Here is a 23548-nt window from a genome sequence, read left to right on the forward strand (position 1 = left end):
ACAAGATAAAATCCCAGGAGAACAACTAAGTGAAATGGACATAGGCAATCTGCCTGGAAAAAAATGCAGAGTAATGATAATAAAGATGATCCAAGACTTCGGAAAAAGAATGGAGGCGTGGAATGAAACGATGCAAGAAATGTTTAGCAGAGAGCTATAAGATATACAGAACAGAGTTAAAGAATAATACAGTAAATGAAATGAAAAGTGTACTAGAAGGAATCAACAGCAGAATAAATGAGGCAGAAAAACAGATAAGTGAGCTAGAAGACAGAATGGTGAAAAGTCACTGTTGTGGGACAGAAAAAAGAATGAAAAGATGTGAGGACAGTGTAAGAAACTTATGGGACAACATTAAATGCACAAACATTCACCTTGTAGGGGTCCCAGAAGGAGAAGAAAGCTGAGAAATATTTGAAAAGATAATACCTGAAAACTTCTCTAACATGGGAAGGGAAATAGTTACTGAAGTCCAGGAAGCACAGAGTCCTAAATGGGATAAACCCAAGAAGGAACATATCAAGACTCACAATAACCGAATTTACAAAAGCTAAAAACAAAGAGAAACTATTAAAAGCAACAAGGGAAAAGCAACAAATAACTTAAAAGGAGTCCTCCTAAGTTTATCAGCTGATTTTTCAGCAGAAACTTTGCAGGCCAGAAGGGAGTGACATGATATATTTAAACTGATAAAAGAGGGAAACCTACAATCAAGAATACTCTACCCAGCAAGGCTCTTGTTCAGATCCTATGGAGAAATCAAAAGCTTTACAGACAAGAAAAAACTAACAGAATTCAGCACCACTATACCAGCCTCTAAGAACTAAAGGAACTTTTCCAGGCAGAAAATTAAAAGGCCAGAGAAGAAAAAAGAAAAGTATCAATGAGAAAGCTTATCAGTAAAAGCAAGCATACTATAAAGTTAGGAAAGCATTCACACACAAATATGATACCAAAACTAGCAATTGTGAGGAGAGTAAAAATGCAAGATATCGGAAACACACTGGAAAATAAGAGACCAGCAACTTACAATAGACTGCATATCAAAACCTCATGGTATCCACAAACAAAAAATCTACAGCATCTATTCACACAATAAAGAAAAAGGAATTCAAACTCAACATTAAAGATAGCCATCAAATCATGAGAAGAGAACCAAAGAGGAAGGGAAGAAAAAAAGACCTACCAAAAAAATACAAAGCAATTAACAGAGTGTCACTAAGAACATACATTTCCATAATTCCCTTAAATGTACACTGATTCAACGCTCTAACCAAAAGACATAGATTGGCTGGGTGAAAACAAAAACAAGACCCATATATATGTATTGTCACTTGTCCGTGGGTCCTCACACTCCATTTTGGAGGCAACACTGCTTGGATCAGGGTATTCTATTGGCACCTCCCCCAAGTACCCACCTGCTGATACTCTGTCTCTCTAGGACCTGTGAGTGTAATAAACTCACATCTCTCCTTACCTGAACCTCTCATATATCCCCTCTTAGAGCTGCACTTGTCTGACCATCCCATGAAAAAAATGCAAAAAACTACCATGGTACTACTAGTACATTAACCTAATTAGTGTAGGTTCACCCAGGCAGTTGTACAAGTATGAAACATTTGATCTCACCTCACTGCCTCCTGTGACACATCACACAGACCTGAAGGGTGCAGTGTACACTGGGTCTGGAGCCTTTACTGTTCAGGGCCAAGCAAGCCCTTCTGCTCCCTTGAACACCTAATGCTCTAGGAATAACTGTGTGACTGGAATCTTCACCCACATATGTACTAAAGTCCACAATCCATATTCTTATAGTTAAGCTGGGAGTGAGACTAAGGCTTTTTCTGCTGGAGATCCCGTTCCAGACCAGACAAGCCTTACCTGAGCAGACTGCTCCAGCATCCTGATCATGGGAAAGGCCCTCAGGACGATAGTCTTTAACAGTAGAATGACTACACTCCATGATAGCTGATTCTGTCCCTCTGCAGTAAATAACAGAATACCAAATGGGGCCAACTGCTGGTCCAAAGTGAGCTCCTTGGGGAGCATCAATAGCAGCTCCACACCCCAGCTGTCTACACACAACAGTTGCCTCTTCTAAGCCCCACTTGTAATCATTCACTGTGCCCCAGTCTTCTTGGTGCTTCACTTCCACTCTCCCCTCACAGCGGTGACCTCCATCCTTCAGCCTCAGCTCCAGATCTGCAAGAGAGACACAGACACAGATGCATGACTGGTCTTAGGATACCATTCGGTAGTGTACTGCCAAGTAATAAAAAATGAACACTCTGATCTCTGGGAAAAATTCCCTGTGTACAGCATTTGTTGACTTCTGTGGTATATATATTCCCACCATGGCCAACTCTAAGCTCCCAAAGTGCCATCACTGAACCCGGAGTTGGATGGGAGGCACCAGGTGTTTCTCAAGAGCCTGTAGAGACAGCTCCAGGGATACCACCGAGGACAGACCTTCGGAGACTCTGCTTTCTGCCCTCCCTGTAGATGTGCCCAAGGCTACAAGGGCCCAGCTTCCCCGTCTCAGTTACAACTCATGGCCTGAGATCTAGGGAAGAATTCTCCGTCTCGTTCCCCGTCCATAGCATCTCATCCAGCTTAGGAACAAAGGGCTGGGATGACAGTCTCCAAAGTGTCCCAATGTTTTCTGCTGCCTGGTATCCACATCCTTGTGTAATCCCCACACTCGAATGTACCTAGTACCATGCATGTAACAGATGGAATCTGGCAAAAGTGATGAGATGTCACTTACGAGATTAGATTTCAGTTCAACAACCCACCAAAGTCTGAATGCTACTAACAACCAGGTAAGTACATGGGGGATATCCTCTCTTGGTTGAACCTTCAGATGATTGCATCCTTGTCAGACATCATGACTCCGAGGACCCAGGTAAGCCATGTCAATTCTTGACCCATAGAAAGTGTGAGATACTAGGTGTTTCCTGACTTAAGCTGACGAATTCAGCAGTAATTGGTTGCACAACAACGCATAACTGATGCAGGGCTTCCTTCCAGAGTCAGAAGACAGTAGGTGAACAAGCTGGAGGTTTATACGTGAGCCTTCACTACTTCATCCAGGTGAGACTTCTTCCTGTGTGACCAGGTCTGCTACCTGGGCCCACCTGGAACTGGGACCCAAACCACCTCTCTCTATCACATAAGGTCTCACCCAGTGTCCCAGGCTCCTGTCTGCCTGTCAGGAACTGAGGAGTTCCCTGAGACCTTGATCAGCTCCATTAGCTTTAAATTCGGATCAGAAAATGAGAATTTTTCTTACAATCTAACAAGACATTGTCCCTGGGACACCCTTAACACCACTTAGATCTCTGACCCTCCCCATGTGCTCTCACTCTGGAAACCAAAGTGGTACATCACAGAGGGAACATCTGGGGAAATGCTGAACCAGCAAAGATCCTGGTATATAATCAGATCAGGCAGGCAGCCACCCAAAAACCAGAGTCTGGCTGGTTGAAAGACAGAAATTATTTATCTCCTTACAGTTCTGGAGGCTGATAAGTCCGAGATCAACGTGCTGGCAAGGCTGTGTTCATTCTGAGATCTCTGCTGTTCACTTGTAGCCATGGCTCCCTCACTCTGTGCTCACCTGGCCTTTCCTCAGGACAGATGCACAGGGAGAGAGGGAAGGAGATCTGTCTCATCCTTTTCTTATAAAGTCACCTATTGGATCAGGGCCACATCCTTATGACCTTATTTAACCTTGGTGTTAGTGGTTTAGTTGCTAAATTGTGTCAGACTCTTGCGAAGTCATGGACTGTAGTCTGCCAGGCTCCACTGTCCATGGGATTTCCCAGGCAAAAGTACTGGAGTGGGTTGCCATTTCCTTCTCCAGGGGATCTTCCTGACCCAGGGATCAAACTTGCCTCTCCTGCATTGGCAAGAGGATTCTTTACCACTGAGCCACCGGGGAAGCCTATTTAACCCCAATTACTTCCTAAAGAACCTATCTCCAGTTAGGTTAGGGGCTAGGATTCAACATATTAATTATGGAGGGACACAGTTTACTCCACAGACCCAGGGAGGTCCATTCTAGGAAGGAAATACAGATACTTGGGCAGAGGTAAGCGAAACAGTAGAAGTAGAGAGACTTCTACTATGGTGCTTGCTCGGATTTTTTAGAACTCTGACACTGATGTAAGAATAAGGATTGAAAAGGATCCTGAAAGCACACAAGAAGCTACTTTTATTAATACTAAATAATTAAAATGTTATTAATGATAAAATTATCTGTGGAGAAGCAAGTCTTTTTTAAGTACTGTAAAGTCAGAAAATAATAAGACAATGTCCTTGCCTACATGGAGCTTTTATCTAGTTTATGACACAAACACATAGGTGATTTCATTACTGTGAAGAGTTCTAGGAGATCTTGTTGGTAATGGTGGGCTTGCTTATTGAGGCTACTTTTTCTCTGAAAAAGTAGAATTGACTTACTAAAAATTATCTAAAAGTACTAAAGACTTGATAAAATAGAAGGGGAAAATCAGCCCAAATCTAAAGGGATCTTGTAAATTTATTGAGTTTTAAACAGACAGAAAACATTAAAAAAAAAAAAAAACTAACCAGAAATTCTGGAGCTGAATAATACAATGAGTGAACTGAAGAATTCAATACAGAGCACCAAAAACAGACTTGGCTATCAGATAGAGAAGGAGAAATACCATATGATATCCCTTATATATGAATCCAAAAAGAAATGTTAAAAATGGACTTATTTACAAAGCAGGAAGAAACTCACAGATTAGAGAACTTAACTTATGGTTGCCAAGAGAAAAGAATGAAGGGAAGGGATATACTCAAGGCATTTGGGACCGACTCCTACACACTGCTGTATTTAAAATGGTTGATCAACAAGGGCCTACTGTACAGCACAGTGAACTCTACTGAATGGTATACGGCAGCCTGCATGGGAGGGGAGTTTGTGGAAGATGGATACACACAGATATATATGTATGGCTGAGTTTCTTTGCCGTTTACCTGAAGCTATCACAATATTGTTAACTGGCTATACTCCAATATGAAACAAAAAGTTTTTAAAAATGCAGACTTGACCAAGCAGAAGACTTAATGAAATAAAACAAAGATCAGTTGAAATTATTCAATCAGAGGAGCAAAAAAAATGCAAAGGAGTAAAGAAAATCTACAGGAATTATGGATGCCATTAGAAGAAACAAGGTATCCAAGATGCCTGCACAGTCATATCTGACTCTTTGCAAACCCATGGACTGTAGCCAGCCAGGCTCCTCTGTCCATGGGATTCTCCAGGCAAGAATACTGGAGTGGGTTGCCATGCCCTTCTCCATGAGATCTTTCTGACCCAGGAATGGAACCCGTGTCTCTTACATTTCCTGCATTGGTAGGTGGCTTCTTTACCGCTAACACTACCTGGAAAGACCAATGCTTGGGTTCTAATTTTACTTGTGCTACTTACAAAAATCTTATCTGTTTTATTTAGGCAAGTGATTTAACATTGTTTTGCCTCAGTTTCCTGATCTGTTTTTTTGAGATAAATGTACTCTGCCTTGTAAGACTGTTGTGCACTCAAATTCATATAGGTAACATCTAGTGGAGGTGATGGAATTCCAGCTGAGCTATTTCAAATCCTAAATGATGATGCTGTGAAAGTGCTGCACGTAATATGCCAGCAAAGTTGGAAAACCCAGTAGTGGACACAGGACTGGAAAAGGTCAGTTTTCATTCCAATCCCAAAGAAAGGCCATGTCAAAGAGTATTCAAACTACCACACAGTTGCACTCATATCACACACTAGCAAGGTAATGCTCAAATTCTCCAACCCAGGCTTGAACAGTACATGAACCATGAACTTCCAGAACTCCAAGCTGGATTTAGAAAAGGCAGAGAAACCAGAGATCAAATTGCCAAAATTCGTTGGGTCACTGAAAAAGCAAAAGAGTTCCAGAAAAAACATCTACTTCTGCTTCATTGACTACACCAAAGCTTTTGACTGTGTGGATCACAACAAATTGTGGGAAATTCTTAAAGTGATGGGAACACCAGACCACCTTATCTGCCTCCTGAGAAATCTGTATGCAGGTCAGGATGCAACAGTTAGAGCTGGACATGGAACAACAGACTGGTTCCAAATTGGGAAAGAAGTAAGTCAAGGCTGTTTATTGTCATCCTGCTTATTTAACTTATATGCAGAGTATATCATGCAAAATGCCAGGCTGAATAGAGAACAAGCTGGAAACAAGATTGCCCGGAGAAGTATCAATAACCTCAGATATACAGATGACACCACCCTTATGGCAGAAAGTGAAGAGGAACTGAAGAGCCTCTTGAAGAAAGTGAAAGAGGAGAGTGAAAATGTTGGCTTAAAGCTCAACATTCAAAAAACTAAAACATGGCATCTGGGCCTATCACTTCATGGCAAACAGATGGGAAAACAATGAGAACAGTGACTGACTATATTTTGGGGGGCTTGAAAATCACTGCAGAATGTGACTACAGCCATGAAATTAAGACACTCACTCCTTGGAGAAAAGCTCTGACCAACCTAGACAGCATATTAAAAAGCAGAGACATTACTTTGCTGACAGAAGTCCATCTAGACAAAGCTATGGTTTTCCCACTAGTCATGTATGGATGCGAGAATTGAACCATAAAGAAAGCTGAGCACTGAAGAATTGATGCATTTGGACTGTGGTATTGGAGAAGACTCTTGAGAGTCCCTTGGCCTGCAGGGAGATGAAAGCAGTCAATCGTAAATGAAATCAGTCCTGAATATTCATTGGAAGGACTGATGCTGAAGCTCCAATACTTTGGCCACCTAATGGGAAGAACTGACTCATTTGAAACGACCCTGATACTGGGACAGATTGAAGGCAGGAGAAGAAGGGGAAGGGAGGATGAGATGTTTGGATGGCATCACCGACTCGATGGACATGAGTTTGAGCAAGTTCCAGGAGTTGATGATGGATAGGGAAGGCTGGCATGCTGCAGTCCATGGGGTCACAAATCGGCAGCCACAACTAAGCGACTGAACTGAACCGGAGTTGTAGTCACAGTCGTAGTATGCTGCTGCTGCTGCTAAGTCGCTTCAGTCGTGTCTGACTCTGTGCGACCCCATAGACGGCAGCCCACCAGGCTCCTCCATCCATGGGATTTTCCAGGCCAGAGTTCTGCAGTGGGTTGCCATTGCCTTCTCCGACAGTCATAGTATAGAGAGCTCCAATATAAATGATGCCGAAATGACAAGCATCAATTTAAAAAGCACAAATGTCATGAGCAAGCAATGAAGGAGGAAGTGAAGCATTAAAATAGTGAATATATGCTAGTTTTTGCCCATGAAACTGGATAAGATTTTAAAGCTTGGTAAAAAGCAAATGTTGGTGAGGGTAAGTGGAAACTAATGTTCTCACACAATATTAATGGAAATAAAACTCAGTTCAAACGTTTCCAAAAGCACTTACTCTCTATGTACCAAAAGCCTTAAGGATATTCACAGCCCATGAAACAAGAGTTCCACCCAAAGAACATCATTAGAGAAATAATCATGAATGGTCCTTACATTTCAATACAGAAAAGCTCAGAGCACCTTTTTTCATAATAGCAGAAATGTTGAAAACTACTAAATGCCTGATAAAATAAAATTTACATTTTAGGGCAGGATGAGAAATATGGGAAACCGGAGGATGGAAGAGAGGACCCAGAGAGAGGCAGGCAGGTGCACAATAATCTCCGATCTGGTGACTTGCAGCGGCCATGACGCCCAGCCCTGTGGGACCCTGTGTGCTTCACAGACCATCACACTCAGTCCCTGCTCAGCAGCCCCATTCCTCTCACACAGACAGGCTCCACACCCTCATACAGCCTCATGCCACAGACACCCTCACATGCACCCTCACACACTACACATACACACACACAGGGAGAGAGACACAGAGAGAGAGAGACAGAGAGAAGCACAGAGCCTACAAGAGCATAGACACAGGAAACACAGGGACCCTGGGGCAGTGCTCACATACCAGGCACATGGAGCCTGTGGGAATAGCCCAGAGTCCCAGCTGAGCTCAGTCACTGGACCTTCCACACACTGGGAGCCACTGGGACTCCTAGAGCCTCCCTGAGAACAAGGGAAACAGTGGAGGGACTCAGGCTGACCCAGCTCGGTCCAGACCTAACCTCATTTCTCTGAAAAATCTGCCGCCATGACCAGTGGACCCCCCACAGGAGAGGGACCAGTATTCACAGTCTATGTGGCTGCTTTTTGGTCAAAAACACTGAGGCGCAGCTCCAGAACTCCAGACACCTTTCCCTTCACCAAGGCATCCTCTCCCTGCTGTGGACCCAGGACAGAGGGGCAGCTCTTACCTTGACCACACACCACGGTGCCGAGGAGGAGGACACAGAGTCCCTGGAGGGAGAGGTGTCGGCTCAGAGCCATCCTGATCCCACGTCCTCAAGGTCACAGTCCCAGCTGCAGGATCAGCCTGTGAGGAGGCATCAGGGTGCCGACCGGGGTCTATATAGACCATCCCCTACATCCTCCCTCCTGAGAGCCAATAGCGACACCTTTCACCATTTCAGGCACTGTTGGAGGCTGCATCTGCCCCTTTCTGAAGCTCAGACACCAATGAGCTTCTGAATCTTCAACATTTCCTTATATGAGAAATATGGTCCTTTGACCTCCTGCTTCCGTGGTCCCTGAGAGCCGGGCTCCGAGACCGAGGCTGGTGTAGAAAAGTTGCATCAAAAAGCATGAGTGATATTTTCTCGTCTGATCACCCTGACCAATACCATAGACTGTGAGATCTGACAGGGTCAGAGGACGGGATCTGTTGGCCCATGGAGAATATCTCTGTTGGAATCAAGCATTGATCTTCCCTGGGACTGAGCTCAGGGACAAAGAAGAGACCTACAAGAAAGCTAGAAATGCAAGAATATTTATCAGGCCAGCGGAAAGTGAGGACCAGGAGCACAGGGATTCATAGGTGAGCACGGAGGCAGTGAGGTGGGACCCATCGAGTGGAGGGATGAGTTTGCTGGTCTCTTCCCCTCTTCCCGGAAGGATCTGGAGCCTGGGTGCTGGAGCACATGCATGCATTCTCAGTTGTGTCTGGCTGTTTGCAACCCCATAGACTGTAGCCCTCCCAGGCTCCTCTGTCTACAGGATTTCCCAGGCAAGAATACTGGAGTGGCTTGCCATTTCCTTCTCTGGGGAATCTTTCCGACTCAGGGATTGAACCCATATCTCCTGTGTCTTCTGCATTGGCAGATGGGTTCTTTACTGCTGAGCCACCTTGGAAGTCCTATAAGGGATTTTTCAGCCACATTAAATCCCTTTCCCTATATTTCATTTCAGTTTATGTGAAATATCCCTTTCAGCTAGTCACCAAACAATGCTTCAAGAGAGAAAGAGTTTGCTGTTATAGGAAACAAAGAGAAAGTAGGAGTCGTCTTTCAACTCCAGCCTGCCAAAATAGGATTTGAGGATCTCTAGAATAAAACAGGTAGTTTAGAAAGACTTAGATTTCCTAAACTTAACATTTTCCCCCTTTGCATATTGACAGTTTGGTTTGATAAGATTCATTATAAGCCATTACTAAAGAAGATGCAAAATATAATTAAAGGGAACTGCCCCAGACAGAAGGATAAATAGAAAGTATTCTGCTACATGGTAGCTGCAGGCAAGGGGTCAAAGAAGAGGCCTGTGAAGCAGAAAAGAGAAGGGGTTCGTGCTGCCTGAAACTATCAGTGACCCCACCTCCTTCATTCTACATTTAAGAGGAAACGCGGCAACAAGAATGGAAGCCCGAGTGGATGAGGGGACAGATCAAAGCAGAAGGGGCTGAAATTCAGTTTGGCCATTGCTGCCTTCTGCTGTTTCCACTGATCAGAAGAAGTTCCCAGATGGTAACCAGAAAGTAGTCCTGGGGTGAATAGAGACTGAGAAGGACGTTAAGGGGATATAAGATAGTGACAAAACTCAAGGTCGCTAACATGCTACCCCACGTGCCTCATGCCCTCTCAGGCTAAAGATTCCCATGATGCATCCCTGTGGTCCACACAAGCCCACACTGAGGCCCCCTCACCCTGAGCCTCATCATTTCAGCAGAGATGGGGGAAGGACACATCTGTGACACACACACTTCAGAATCCCCACCAGAGCTCAGAAATGGATGACTCCATGCACCCCCACCACACACACCTTAAGGTCTCAGTGAAGCCAACATTGAGGGAAGCTGTGGGCCAGTCCACAGCCCTGTCACATTCCCCACCAGATGGGCCCCTCATCCTGGTCAGCAGACATAGCTTCTCTGTCCTGTCATGCCCGCCCTTCCTATTTGAGACTCAGGTAAATGAAAAGGGAGAAAAGTCAATTGAACACATTTTTTTCACTCTCTCTATTTAAATGTGCTGATATTTTATTTTACAACAGTCACTTTCTTGTTCTGTGTTCCTCTCACTTTCAAGCCCCCATCTGTACATGAACTCCATCTCCCTCTGGATGCTTGACACAGTAGTGATAATAACTGATTAGAAATGTCAGAACCAGAATATAAACTCAGGGGCCGGAGTAGGACCAGGATCTGCTCTGTCACATAGAGTTGATGCTCTACTCCCTCTGGGGCCCAGAGTCATCATTCCTTACCCAGTTATGGACTCCACAGCATCACCAGAATCCTGAGGCAGACACCTAGAACACAGGACGTGCTTCCTGGGGTCCACTCATCCCTCCCCCAGGATGACTGAGGGATGCGTTTAGTGAACCAGGTACATACAGTCTTACCTCGGGACTGAGATCTCACAGATAAGAAACTGTTAGGGGCTCCAGACTCTGTCATAGGGAGGGGTGGGCTGGAAAGGTGGGGCTAACTCAGGGCTACTATAGGGTTCCCAGCACCCGCTACCCCAGAGCTGGGAGGGCAGCATCAACATGGACCAACTCACCCTCTGATGAAGGTATATCTTCTCTGACACGTAAGAAAATCTCAGTGTCCCATCTTATCCAAGATTTGAATGAAGAGAGCTTTAAGGAGAACTCCAACCAACTTTGTCCACAATGAACTTGAGAGAGTGCAGTGCAGGGGTCAGGAGAACAGACTTGGGAGCCAGTTTGCCCTGTCGTGACTCAGAGTTCAGCCACATACCACGTGTGTGACCTTGTGCCGGGTCCTTACACTCTCTGTGCAGTGGCTTAGTCTGTAAAGGGAGAGTTATCCATGTGCCTAGATGACAGAGTTTTGGTTAGAATTAAATGAGTTGGGTTAGTAAGAGATATAACTACTAGTTAATAGTAGTACATAATAGTGATAGAGAAGCAATATTAGGGCCCCTCTCTCCATCCCATCCCAGGAATCACAGAACTCTAGAACAGGAATTAAATTCTGTTGCCTGGAGCCTTGACTGAAGCTATCAAAACTCTCCCAGAGTTTTGACATGCTGTGATGGTGATTGGTGCCAGAGTTGTGAGTCTTCCACACATCACTCCTTCTCTCTGTCCCCCATTCTACTGCTCATGAACTTTGACCCTACCAACTGTGAACCTCATGAATTAAGTTGTTTACTTGCTAATATTACTTTATACATGGACTTGGTAAAAGTTTTGTGTCTAATTCACGCCCTTATCCCCAAAGCCTGCTAATAAAAAATCCTAAATGATGTCTCTTGTATACCTGAATGAATGAATATCAGTCAGGTATTTTATACAAATCATTTCAAACAGAAGAAATCTTTTGAGAGCTAACTTAACTTGTCGTGAGGACTTAAGAGCACAGTGCAGGTTGCGCCAATTGTTGTAATGATGTTTAAATATGATTAAATGATATAAGCTATGTATGGTTCACTTCAACACTTTGCTGCAAGGAATGCAGTAAATTGCAACACCAGAAACAAGTCTAGCCCCATTCCAAGAGCAGTGCTGAGAGAGCACTTCTAAACATGTATAAAAATGCTGCAAGTGTCTTTGTGTATCTGAAGATAAAGACGATAAACCACAGCACCCTGACAGGTGAAGGCCATGAAGCCTCCTGTTCTTGTCTTAATCAGATATGGCCAAGTGGTCAGGATGTTTATGTATTTATCATTTGGCACATTTTCGATTCAAACCACACATAACTGTAACAGGAAGAAATTTTGCTATAAAAATTTTATTTTAACAGCTCTGTATTGAATTAGAAGTACAGAAGCAAAGAGCAGGAAGAATCCTGTTTTTTTTTTTTTTTTTTTGAATCCTGTTCTTTAACTTAGACTAACTGTTTACTTGGTTTTATGGTAAAGCAATACAATCTGTAGCATTATTATTCCCAAATCACCATGAGAAAATAGAGGTTTCAGAGGTTCAGTAACCTCTTTGCCAGGAAAGTTAATAATTAAACCTCCTTGCCTGAGGAACATTTTCTCAAGACTAATCAGACAGAGTGACTAAAATACAAAATATTTTTAAATTAAAATAGTGGTGCACAATTTAAAAGGAAAAAGTTAATTGAGTTGTTACACCAAAGCATTGGAGACCCACCTCACCATCTGTGTTCCTTGCATGGATGGATGGAACCAGGGTTCGTAAAGTCTCCTTTACCAAAGACCACCTCATCACAAGAGCATGGAGGAAAGAGCAAGGTCATGAGCTGGCTGAGGTCCAGCCCATCATCTCTGTTCAGCCCTTCACAGTCTATAAGCAGCAATATTGAACAAGAGTATGGCTCTGAATTGGCCTCATTCATTCCTCCATAGTGCAGCATCAGATACCCAGAGACCAGAGACCATCAAAGCTACTAAGTCAAAGACAAGCAGATTCTAAGTGGAGAGCAAGCAGACCAAGGACCCTTCCCCACTGCTGTTGGAAAGGAAGAAGCCCTTCCACCCCAGACAACATCTGTGGGAGGAGAGACAAGAAGATGCCTCCTTAAATACAGGAAAACCAGTCTCAGCAGGGAGCTTGAACTAGAAATGACAAGACAGTTATTACAATGAACTCAAGCTAAGTTGAGGGACAAATTTTAAATGGGAGAGTCTGTGTTCATGTTATGGAACTTTCAGTCCTCACAAACACCCCTTGCTAGTGCACAAGATGAAATCAGTTACAATAATAGAGAGCATTATATTTATGTATATTTGAATTCTAGAGGACACATTTTTAAGCCTATTACAAAAAGAAAAGTCATAAATCTTTTCTTGTTTTTAAATGCATGAAGTTGTCACCTCTGTGAATTCTTTGTAATTCCTCCAGCTAAAACTTACTGCTGTACCTATTTAATCTATAAAAACTTTCTTACAAATACTATATTGTCTCCAAAGTGTGGGCTTCTGGAGAGCAAGTATTATGTCTTATTCTTCAGTGTCTCCTTAAGGTCAAGTAAAGACACATAGATAGAGCTTAACAAATGTTGGATAACTAATAAAAAGAATGCATGGACAAACGCTGAAAATCACCCTGCAGTTAGTGATACTGAGTGGAGAAGGGAGGTGGGGGACAAGGGAGACACAAATCTGACTAATCCCACTCAGCAGAGACTGAGGTAGAGTCAGGAGTCAGAGACACACCAGCCAAAGGATCCCAAACAGAAAATGCTTTCAACTCCCACTCGGAGAGGGTAGGATCACGTTCAATTTCTTCACAAAGCTGTACCTCCGAAGTTTCTCCAAGGTGAGAAAAAACTGAGAGCACTGCTCTCAAGAGTTCCACTGAAGGATGTGATAGACAGTAATACTCGTCAAATAGCTGTATTTCCAGTTCTCAGTGACTCATTCTGGGCAAAGAAACGAGGGTGGTGTCACCTGTGTCACTTCTGAGTGGAGGCAGGAAAAACCCAAGTGTGATTCTCTAGACTCTCTTTTCTGACCCAGAAGCTGTATGTTCCAGATGGTTCACATGTAAGAGTCTCACGGACCACAAACAACTGCAGGTTGTGATGAGTGTGTGTGTGCATGTGTATGTATGTGTGTATGTGTGTTTCTATATGTGTGCATGTGTATGTGTGTATATATGTGTATGTATGTATCTATATGTGTGTGTGTGTGAGAGACACTGAGATTTGAGGGTCACTTTTTCCAGCAGCAGAACAGAGTCTCTTCTGATGGATACCAAGGAGAAAGAAGACTTGAAAAGAAGACAGAATCTGTCACATGAAGCAGGTACGTTCCTGGATCTCCTCTTCCTTCTGTGTCTTCATCCCAAGCTGCTCCCTCTGAGCTCACTTTGCTTCCTCTGTTGGGCTTGGTTGCTTCTCAGTCACCATTTCTGATTTACAAACAACCAGATCTAAGTCCTGTCTAAGAGCACCCGTCCCGGTGCATCTCCTGTTCCCTCTACATCACTCTGTGCTGACAGTCAGGCACAGTTTCCCGAATTTGTCTCTTTGTGTTTTGACCTTCATCCTTAAACAGCTCTCCTTTCCTCTGAGTCAGTCAGTCCATTATCTCTGATCTTATTTTTGCCTTCCACCAGTCCTGTACTAATAAAAAGGTAGCATGTGCTTTCTAAGCCCCCTCAGTTTCTTCTTGATTTCCTGAACAAATCTGATTCCTGCATTTACTGCTCCATGCACGTAATTAACTTCTTCACCTTTCAGTTCAGTTTAGTGGATCAGTAGTGTCCAACTTTTTGTGACCCCATGGACTGCAGCACACCAGGCTTCCCTGTATCACCAACTCCTGGAGCTTGCTCTACTCATGGCCATGAGTTGGCAATGCAATCCAAGCAGCTCATCCTCTGTGATCCTCTTCTCCTCTGGTCTTCAATCTTTCCCAGCATCAGGATCTTTTCCTATGAGTCAGCTCTTTGCATCAGGTGGCCAAAGTATTGGAGTTTCAGCTTCAGCATCAGTCCTTCCAATGAATATTCAGGACTGGTTTACTTCAGGATTGACTTGGATCTCCTTGCAGTCCAAGGGACTCTCAAGAGTCTTCTCCAACACCACAGTTCAAAAGCATCAATTTTTTGATGCTAAACTTTATGGTCCTGCTCTCACATCCATACATGACTACTGAAAAAAACATAGCTTTGACTAGATGGACCTTTGTTGGCAAAGTAATATCTCTGCCTTTTAATATGCTGTCTAGGTTGGTCATGACTATCCTTCAAGAAGAAACGTCTTTTACTTTCATGGCTGCAGTCACCATCTGCAGTGATTTTGGAGCCCAAAAAGTAAAGTCTCTCTCTGTTTCCATTGTTTCTCCATCTATTTGCCATTGAGTGATGGGACCAGATGCGGTGATCTTCGTTTTTTGAATGCTGAGTTTTAAGCCCGTTATTTCACTTTCCTCTTTCATTTTCCATCAAGAGGCTCTTTAGTTCCTCTTCACTTTCTGCCACAAGGGTGGTGTCATCTGCATATCTAAGGTTATTGATATTTCTCCTGGCAATCTTGATTCCAGCTTGTGCTTCATCCAACCCAGCATTTTGCAAGATGTACACTGCATATAAGTTAAATAAGCAGGGTGACAATATACAGCCTTGATGTACTCCTTTCCCAGTTTGGAACCAGTTCTTTGTTCCATGTCTGGTCCTAACTGTTGCTTCTTGACCTGCATACAGATTTCTCAGGAGACAGGTAACATTGTCTGGTATTCCCATCTTTGAAGAATTTTCCACAGAAAGAATTCTTCACATTTGGGTAAGAAATAATTTTGCTAATTTTTTCCCCCTCAACTTGAGAGAGTCATTTCCTAGGCCAGTTGATAAGAAGTCTAGGGGTCCCCAAGGAGAGAGGGGTCTGGAATTCTCAAGGAGGAAGAAAGGACAAACTTTTTTTTCTTCTCTTTCCCTCTACATTCCTTAGGATTATATAACAATAATGTATCCTGCTTGAGGACAGTCTCTGGAAAAAAACCTTCTGGCTAATCCTGTTATCTTAAAATGTAAATTATGGGAGTAGGTCTAGTGAGGTCTTTACAACCTCCAGACACTCTTTTGATTCACTGTAATAACTAATTTGAGAATATATAACCCCATTGCTACACTAGCAAGGGGGTTCTCTTTCTGCCCCCTTCTAATGGCTATGTCAGAAGCCTTCTCTGTCTCCTTTATACTTTAATAAAACTTTATTACACAAAAGCGCTGAGCATCAAGCCTCATCTCTGGCCTCGGATTGAATTCTTGTCCTCCAGAGGCCAAGAATCCCGGCGTCGTTTTGTGGTTCAGCAACAACCTTTCAAACTCAAGAAAACAGCACATTCAAAGCCTATATCCTTGTGAGCACAGCCCTAGGGCCTGCCTCAGAACTTGGGAGGAGTTGGTGCAAGGAGAGTCTGTGCAGGTGAGGCTTCATTACCTTCATGATTAACCCACCTCTGCTCAGAATTGATGTATTTACCAACTCCAGAGCTATTGAGTTCCTGCAGGTGGTCATTCGTAAACCACTTAAACTCAAGATTACTGCCACTGAGATGGCACTCAGGGTTCAAAGGCTGAGTGGTTGCTCAGACTTGAAGTCTATGACCTGATGCTCTATTGCACATGGAGCTTTGATGCAGCTGAGTCCAGCCTGCAGATCAGCCTAAGAACACTGGAAATACAGCAAAATGTGTTCCTCCTTTAACACCTAAAAGTCTGTAAACAGATTCTCCTTTCCTTATCGTTGACTCCTTCCCCATCTGGGCATGCTACACAAGGCTCCTGCAGGCTGAAGTTTCTGCTAAGGCCCTTCCAGGGCCCAGGATTGGAGATGGGCCTGTACCTGAGTATAAGTTCTGTATTTCCACTCTCTATAACTTAGTAGATGCTCTGATAATGTTTATTGAATCAAATAAGACCCTGCTGGATATTCAAGAGAAATTATCTTACATATAGAGAACTATTTTTGAGGACACCACTTAGCTAACTGACATTTTTGTTTTAAAGGCAAAAGTTTTCAGCAATTAACAGGGCAAGTTTTCATTTTCAAACAGAGGGAGCTTATCACCAACAGACATGTCGCTTCGAACGCTGCAAATCTCTATCTCTAAGGATACAGAAGACAAACCACAGCATACTAACATGTGGCCTCGTATTAAGTCTTAATCAGACCAAACGGAGGAGACAGGGTATTCATATGATTTATCATTTGGCAGTTTTTCAATTAAAACCTCACAGCGACATCACAGGAAGAAAGTTTGCAATTAAAAAGTACAGCTGCACTGTCTGTATGACATAGGAAGTAAATGAGCTGCAAAAAGAGTTCTTTTCTTAAAAACAAAAAACAAACAAAAAAAAAACTCAAGAGGCTAATTCATCTTTCACTTTGTGAAAGGAGAGTCCTCTGGGGCTGATCCTGAAGGATGCTGTAGAGACCAGGACACCTCAACTGTTCTGCACAACAGTTAGAACTGTGAGCTAATAACTTTGGATAAAGGTGTGCTCTGACTCCTTTCTCTTTACTTTTTGTGACTCTACTGTAGGTTTTTCATTTTTGTTGCCATGAGGCTCATGTATATCATCTTATAGACACAACAGTATATATTACACTGATAAATTAATTTCAATCACATACAAAAGCTATACCTTTTTATCCCCTTACACTTTCTGGTTTTGATGTCAGAATTTGTCTCTCTTTATATAGCATATCCACTAACAAAAAACTTTTCTTTATAGTTTTTTAATACTTCCTTTAGACTACAGTTAACTGGTTAGCACACTGTCATATTCAGTATTAGAATATTCTGAGTTGTATTACATATATATATATATATATATTTACAAGTCCATCGTATATTTTGTGGACTTCCCTGATAGCTCAGTTAGTAAAGAATCCACCTGCAATGCAGGAGACCCCAGTTCATTTCCTGGGTTGGGACGATCCCCTGAAGAAGGGATAGGTTGCCCACCCCTGTGTTCTTGGGCTTCCCTTGTGGCTCAGCCGATAAAGAATCTGCCTGCAATGTGGGAGACCTGGGTTTGATCCCTGGGTTGGGAAGATCCCCTGGAGAAGGGAAAGTCTATCCACTCCAGTATTCTGGCATGGAGAATTCCATAGACAGTCCAAGGGGGTCACAAAGAGTTGGACATGACTAAGTAAATTTCACTTTCACTGTATATTTTGTATATTAGAGTATTCTGAATTGGATTACATATTTACATTTACAAGTCTGTTGTATCTTCTTTCATATGATAATTAGTATCCTTCATTTAGCTTGAAGCGGAGAAGGCAATGGCACCCCACTCCAGGACACTTGTCTGGAAAATCCCATGGTCGAAGGAGCCTGGTGGGCTGCAGTCCATGGGGTCACTAAGAGTCGGACATGACTGAGCGACTTCACTTTCATATTTCACTTTCCTGCATTGGAGAAGGCAACGGCAACCCACTCCAGTGTTCTTGCCTGGAGAATCCCAGTGACAGGGGAGCCTGGTGGGCTGCCATCTATTGGGTCTCACAGAGTTGGACCCGACTGAAGCGACTTAGCAACAGTAGCAGCAGCATTTAACTTGAAGAACTCCCTTCGGCAATCTTGTAAGACGAACCTGTGTTGGTGAGCTTCCTTAACTGTTGTTTGTTTGGAAAAGTCTTTATATCATCTTCATTTCTGAAAGACAGTCTTCCTGAGAAAAGTATTCTTGGTTGCCAGGTTTTTACTTTCATCAGTTTGATTATATCATCCTAGTCTCTCCTGGCCTGCCAGGTTTATTCTCAGAAACCCAGTGATATTCTTAAGGGAATGTCTTTTTTGTGAGCATTTACTTTTCTCTTGATGCTTCTAAAATTCTCTCCTTATCTTGATTATAGGAAATGTGTCTTGGAGAGGATAGTTTCGAATGAACTCTGAGGGGTGACCTATTAGCTACATGAACTTGGATATCTAAATCTGATCCAATTTGGGACTTACCTGGTATTATTTCTTTAAGCAAAATCTCTGTCTCTTCCTCGCTCTCTGGGACTCCAGTAATGTGCAGGTTGTTTCTGTAATGTTATCCCATAGTTCACACAGGTTCTTTCACAGTTTTTTCATTCTTTTTCCCTTCTTTGTCTTCCGGCTGGGTAATTTCAATTGTCTTCTACATTACAGATTCTTCTGCTGTTGCTGATGCTGAGAGGGTAACAGGCAGGAAGGCCAGGGGTCTCCAAACGGAGGAAATAGGCTGCAAGTGTCAGACATTTTTATGTCTCTTAAGTGGCAGGAGGAAACAAACTGGCAATATGTTTTTTTCCTTCTCTATATAAATTTAAAAGGAGGTTTCTCTTAAAATGCTGTGTTGCCATGACACCTGGTTTCACCTGAAGCTAACTATTCTCAAGCCTTGAGTTAACCAATACATTTTTTCTTATGGAAATATTTGTCTTAAGCTATGTTAATGTGCTGTGCATTTACCCCAGACTCTGTAAGTTCCACCAAATGGCAAAGAAACTACTTGACAGACCAGTATGTTATACTCATATATTGTTCCCCTAATCTTTGTAAACGAAACTATTCGTTTGGTAATCTGCCCTTCTACAAGATTCAAGTCAATTGTTTTACGGCCTGGGATGAGTTATCTGGTGCCATTCTCAGTTTTAAGACATTCCTTTCTTTTCATTAACAGACTGCTAGTGACTATATACCATCCAGCTGAGACTAGCAGGGAGCACTCTTTCTGCCCCCTTCTGACGTGTATGTCAGAAGCTTTCTCTATCTCCTTTATACTTTAATAAAACTTTATTACACAAAAGCTCTGAGGGATCCAGCCTTGTCTCTGGCCCCGGATTGAATTCGTCTCCTCCGGAGGCCAAGAATCCCAGCGTCTTATCACTCAGCAACAACCTTGCAATGCTCTCTGTAGCATTTTTCATTTTGTTGCATTTCATTCACTGTAATCTCGAGCAAAAGAATTTCTGTTTGGTTCCTTCTCGTTTCTTGGCCTCACTGCAGAGATTGAGGGATCTCAGTTCCCAGACCAGGATAGAATCCAGGCACAGCAGTGAAAGCATTGAATCTTAACCACTAATCCATCAGCAAACTCTGTGTTGCTTCCTTTTTTATGATTTATGTCTCTGTAAAACAATCACTTTCCTCTGTGGAGCCACTCAGCCTGTGCACAACAACTACTGAGCCCATGCTCTAAGACCTGGAAACCGCAAACGGGAGCCTGCATGCTGCAACTACTGAAGCCTGAGCACCTAGAGCCTGTGCTCCGCAACAAGGGGAGCCCCCACGTACAGAAGCCTGCTCTCCACAAAGAAGAGTAGTGCCTGCTTGCAGCAATTAGAGAAAGCCCATGTGCAGCAACGAAGACCCAGTGCAACCAAACATTAAACAATAATAATAATGATAAGAAATATTTTTAATCTCATTGTGTTCACATATTCATTTCCTGAATTGGATTGTTTATCTGTGTTTTTTGGAGTTCACTGAGCTTCTTGGTGGGTATACTTTATTTCTTTCATTATACGTCATTTATTTCATTACTTCCCAGTGGTAAATAGCCATGTGAGCTGCCCTGGGAGAAGTCCTGGGCATCTTCCCATTCCCAAGCACAGCCTAGAACTATGAAGACTGCAAGTTTGAGCGTAGGTTGGAGCCCTGGACACCATGCAGGCCATCAAGCAGTAACCGGGTGGACTCAGCTCACAGCCAGGCCAGCACTCTCAGTTCTTACATTAGTTCAGCAGCTTCTCCACATGTCCACGATGGAATGGGGGTGGGGGGCTATGTATTGTGTAAAGGTAATATTTACTTGGCCACTCATATATGACAGTTGTCTCTACCTTGAAGAATCACAGCAGGATTATGTTTACATTTTCAATAGTAAGCAGATTAACACAATATTGAAACTATGTTTTCAGAGAAGTTCACTACTCTCAAATTCTTCCTTTAAGTTTTCAATCATATCAGACACCTCCATCCACATATTTGAAACATAGATACCCAAATGTTCCTGATCTTCCCATCTACATCCCTTCTTCTGCATCCCCTCTGCCTAGGTCTCCACTTTCTTGCCCTCTTGTCCCACCTGGATGCAGGGTGTGGTGAGCACCAATTTGCCCTCCATCAACTTAGAAAGAGATATGAGCTGATATAATTCACTCAGAAGGATAGATTACTGGAGAGACAAGAAATAGCAGCATCCTGAAGAAATAGCACAACGGGATGGAAAGAATGGATTCATAAGGATTTGATAACCAACTAGACATGGGAGAAGAGCAAAAAGGAATCTATATCTGCTTGAGGAATAAACAGATAAAGTAACCTAGGGAATGAGTAACGAAAAAGGGAGATGCAGTTACCTAGATTTAGATTTTTAACTGGTCCATGAAAATTTAGGCAGGATAAGGAAAGCTGTATCCATTCTCTCTTACCAGCCAATGTCCCACATTGAAACTCACATCCAAGTCTGGTGCCCAAGAATAGGTTAAAAACAGGTGATGTGACATCTCAGAGAAGAACCTACAGGATTGGGTTTTTTCCATGAGTTTGTGAAATGAAAATATCTCCTGCCCTATCAATAAACAAGAAATGTCACAGCCATCAGCGATTTCTGGCCTTCAAATGTGAATGAAGGCCTCCAAAACTGTGATCCAGGGGATGCTGCCACCCCCGGCATGGTGATTGCTGAGAAGCTGGGACAATGCAAGAAGCAGCCATCTGCCATACTTTAAGGTGAACAAGGAAACAGGATTGGCCCCAGATAGCTGAGGTGAGTATGAAAGGAATGAATTCAGTGAGTCCAGAGGCTTGCATCTTCCCACAAACAGAACGCTAACTTCCTTAACTTGATACCTGATCTTTGATGTTCAGACTGCCTGCTCCCTTTGTTGCAAACTTGTATACAGCCTGACTTCCCCTCCTGCCTCCTTGGAGCAGTTTTCTCAGAGCTACTGAGATGCAGTCTCCAGGGCCTGGAGTCCTAAACATTCCCACCAAATAAACTAACTCTATCAGATTCTGAATATATTTTTTGGTCAACAAGTTCATCTTGCTAGGAATGAGGGTGTGAATGTGGACCAAGTTTCGATGCTTTTTCTAAGCAAGAGTGACCTGGAGCATTTGTGATCCCAGGCAAAGTCATGGCCTCATTAGCCCTTGAAGGAGGTGAGAAAACTGGGCAATACATCTTGTTTTCCTTTGAGGAAAATTGTGTTTGAGAACCAGACCAATCCTTTCAAAGCATTTGACATGGAACTTGCTAAATTAGCAACACAGCAAAAAGTTACTTTATTCAGAATACTTCATTTTCAACAATTTCCATAAAACACAATTACAGGTCAGCATTACTCTATTGAAATATAGCCAATTAGAATATCTGAGGCTTCATCGCATATTTAATACAACATTATAGGAAAGTCACTGTGGATGTTCCTGGGGCACTGAGTTCAACGTCATCATACCCAGGGTCCCCTTTGTTCCCCTGGAGCAGCCACGGGCTCTCTTCTCCTTCCCCAGGATCAGCTTCCTCTCCAAAGATGAACAGAGAAGAGCCTGAAATAGTAAAGAAAGGTATGATTAGAATTGAGACAAAGGGGAACAGACCTTGTTGTGTAAGTGAGTCAATTAAGTGGTGATAACAAAGCACCCCTGGGACCCAGGTGTGGGCAGGAGGCTCAGGCTATTTCACATCAGTTACAGTGAGGATGGACCCGGGCTGTCCTCTAAGATCCAGTCCATGTGGACTCTGGGGCTTCAGCTCATGTGGAAACCTTGCCTCACAGGAGACCTGTGCTCACACAAGAGCTCTGGGAAGACCTGCCTCCAGGCCACACAATCAGCAAGGAGATGCCCAGGAACAGTAAGAACATACCAACGAATTTAATGTTCTCCTCTCACAACTGACAGACATGAAATCGCCACAAGAGGGAGAGTGGAGACAGGAAAATCTGGGTTCTTCACTCACAAACCAGCTCTGCTCTTAGTTAACTTCTGTTTCCAAATGTCCACAAATAGTATCAAGGTACAGCCACAGGAGGCCCCTTCCCAGGGACCACACAGGCCCTCAGATGGAGAAATTGTCTTTTCTAGAGAATGAGTCTCTTCTCTCGGCTACTGAAAAGTCTGGAGCAAATTAGACTGTAGCTGACCACAAACTCTGGCCTATGAACTACCAACATGGCCTAATGTTAAGGCCACTGCACATCATAGATTTTGTACTTTAGTGCTGACATATAAACAGAGCTCATCTTAAATTATCCCAATACCTCACAAATTCAATACTGCACTACATTTTAAAAAAGCTTTGGCTACCTTTCATGTATAAGACAGCACAGAGGAGTTATCAAAACACTTGTTCTATTTGTGGATTTCATAAAAATGCTCAAATAATCAAGTTTTCTTTTCCTTTTGGCCACTGAACAATGCTTGTGGGATCTTAGTTGCTTGACCAGGGATTGAACTCAGGTCCTAGCAGTGAAAGTGCAGAGTCCTAACCACTGGATTGTCAGGAAATGCCCTAATCTGTACATTTTAATGCAAGCATATCACATATAAAGTGAAAATTTATATTGCAGTATGGAGACGTAAATGCCAAAAGGAGAATGATTTCTCACTGCCAAGGACTGTGATAGCATTAAAGACAGTATACGGTTGAGACTGTCACATCCAACTCTTTGTGGCCCTATGGACTACAGCCTGCCAGACTCCTCTTTCCATGGGATTCTCCAGGCAAGAATACTGG

At 43.0% G+C, this 23548-nt stretch overlaps 1 protein-coding gene and 1 long non-coding RNA gene across 2 annotated transcripts in view; one reads left to right on the forward strand and one right to left on the reverse strand.

The window, feature by feature from the left end:
* Positions 1 to 23548, reverse strand: part of LOC122679941 — a 405877-nt gene that overhangs the window by 32123 nt on the left and 350206 nt on the right.
* LOC122680758 lies at positions 13842 to 20177 on the forward strand. The gene is made up of 3 exons (XR_006336775.1): positions 13842 to 13898; positions 14051 to 14127; positions 19964 to 20177. It is a non-coding gene; the product is annotated as an uncharacterized LOC122680758 (long non-coding RNA).

This window comes from Cervus elaphus, chromosome 22 (genome assembly GCF_910594005.1).
Source record: "Cervus elaphus chromosome 22, mCerEla1.1, whole genome shotgun sequence".
Taxonomy (NCBI): Eukaryota; Metazoa; Chordata; class Mammalia; order Artiodactyla; family Cervidae; genus Cervus; species Cervus elaphus.